General features: G+C 33.9%; 1 protein-coding gene across 2 annotated transcripts in view; it reads left to right on the forward strand.

Annotated features, from left to right (window-relative positions):
- The first annotated feature begins 408 nt into the window (after positions 1-408).
- Positions 409-2493, forward strand: part of LOC110445342 (aquaporin-12B-like) — a 68622-nt gene continuing 66537 nt past the window's right edge. For both annotated transcript variants that reach the window (XM_021489903.1, XM_021489902.1), the window contains exon 1: positions 409-461. The gene's annotated coding sequence lies outside the window, so the exon portion shown is untranslated. The remainder of the gene's footprint in view (positions 462-2493) is intronic.

The following is a 2493-nucleotide window of genomic DNA, read 5'->3' on the forward strand; positions in this document are numbered from 1 at the left end:
GAGGTCATAACAACAATGGGTTTTTGGACATATTTTACATGAATCGCTAACGCGATTCATTCAATATGTCCATAAACCCATTGTTGTTATGACCTCATAAATGTTGAAAAAATAAAAATCATTCCTTAAATAATTAACATATGGTACCGCGTCCGTCGTGAGATTCTTTCTGCTTTCATTTCTATACGAGTTGCTCGCATTGCATTACATGCAGTGCGAATCCTGTATATATTGATGTGATCCTTTTCCATACTTCGCACTGCTACGATAGATATAAAAAAAAATGCTCGTAGTTAGGTAAGGGTACTATCGTAACATCCTTTACCACCTTCTGGAACACTTATTCCTTCACTTACACTCATTAGGGTCACTATTCCTGACATTACCTTATCCTCAGATTTTTTAAAGCACGTCTGGGACCCTGACGATTGAACAAATAATGAGGACAGTTCGATTGAATGGTACGTAATATTATAATGTTGTTTATTTTATGTGTCTGCGTGTGTATTCGGTTATGATATTTTCTTATCACTTGTCATAACTAGGAAACATATGTTAAACGCGTGTCAATATACGATAGATCTTTGGATTATTCATTATTTCCGTTTGTTTTTGTTCAGACCTACATAAGTAAATACATCCACGTGTTATTCATTGCTGTTTGAGATTACTTATCATCTTTTACCTTCACAGTGGGTCAAGGTCAAATTTATTTTAACAATCTGCATTGAGTGAGAACTTGTGTATTACAAATTGAGAAAACCTTCGCAGAAATTATTTGTTGAAAATATTGTTGACTTTGTCTGAAAAGTAACATTTGAATGCAGAATTTGAGTGGCGCAAAATTGCAATGAATAATAAAATAATGAAAAAACTTACCTGTATATGCATTCCTGAAGTATCCATGTAGTGACTATTGTCGAGAAAAATGTGAGAAAATGCTTCAAATTTCGAAAATGATGAAATGTATTTTGATTGGATATTTTACAATAATTCATAAAGCTAACAAGACTTTTGATACAAGCCATATTGCATTGCCTGTAGTGAATGGTGTACAGGTAATATCTTGCTTGCTTTTGCGTGCTTTCTTCCAACCTCAGTAAGCCTTGTTCGCTTTAATTATGCTCAGTTGTGATATTCTGGATGCATGATCTCCATGGACATCCAACCTTATGATATTTACAAGTTTAAATGGATTTTTTCCTGAATTGTGAAAATGGACATATAAAAAGTGATTTGTTTCATCAGTTATTGAATATTTTTTCTGAAATTAGTGTACATGTATCTCAATTATGTTTGCGAAATATTGGAGGAGGATTTTTTTGTGACCAGAATCTAATGCTAACGGAATGCATTATTGAATTTGATATACAGTTTGGTGTGGCAGCCATATTGGAATGACCTCAATAGTTGAATTCATCCCCAATTTCCATATTTTTTTATGCACACTTTCAATCCTGGCGTGGCAATATAGTGTACAGTTTTGGCAGATGATTTGGACAGTTTCAAAAACAGACTACAAAATCTGACTAAGTGTAGCATATATCCCCTCCCTGAGTGCTATCTTCAGAATTGTAGTCAAATCAGTATCAACACAGATACAGATAGTCTACAGCATATATATCGTCTTTGTTGGAAGTTAACGATTAGTCAAACCTCAGACTTGGATCTAATACTGTGGTCAAACATTTTAAACTTGAAATCATGTTATGCTAGCAACTCCAAGAGGCAGGCCAAATGTTACTACTGTAAGCCTTAAGGATCTGTTACACATTGTATAATAGATTATATTAATTTGACCAAACAATAGATACAATGATGCATGCCTATAGTCAGTATTATCATGGCTTTAGGACTCTTTGACACTTTATATTTTTAAACAGCAAACACATTTTAGTCCTGTTAACTTAAAAGTTAGTCAATTTCAAGGTTATATGCATTTGGAAAAAAATGATAGTCCTTCATTCAAACATACTACTGGCAATGAGCCTTATATACTCCTACATGTATCTGTTCAGAAGAGTAGTTTAAACATTTCAAAACCGGTGGTAGGGAACTGGTCCCTGTGACCTTTGAGATGGAATTGATAAAAGTATTTCATTTTAAAATTAAAATATTATAGACATACATAAAATGTACATGCAATTTTGCATTGTTTATTTATAAAACATTAGGTCAATCCACATGTAGATTTTAAAATAGGTTATATAATTTAGTGGATGCATTATTTAAAGGACATATTATTCTTCAGATATTGCTATTTTCTCTCTGATATTTCAATTTATTAGCTCTGCCTATAATCTACAGTTCAGTCCAAGTGCGTTCATTTATCGTGGAATATTTCTGTGCCACCTTAACCTTTTCAACCAGGAGATGTGGAGGCACCCAGTTGAACATCATCCTGTCTGCCATCATTGTTAATTTATGAAACTTTTTATACGCCCGTCGAAGACGGGGACGTATTATGTTATCACGTGAGCGGGCGGGCGGGCG

This window comes from Mizuhopecten yessoensis, unplaced genomic scaffold (genome assembly GCF_002113885.1).
Source record: "Mizuhopecten yessoensis strain PY_sf001 unplaced genomic scaffold, ASM211388v2 scaffold2213, whole genome shotgun sequence".
NCBI classification, from domain to species: Eukaryota; Metazoa; Mollusca; class Bivalvia; order Pectinida; family Pectinidae; genus Mizuhopecten; species Mizuhopecten yessoensis.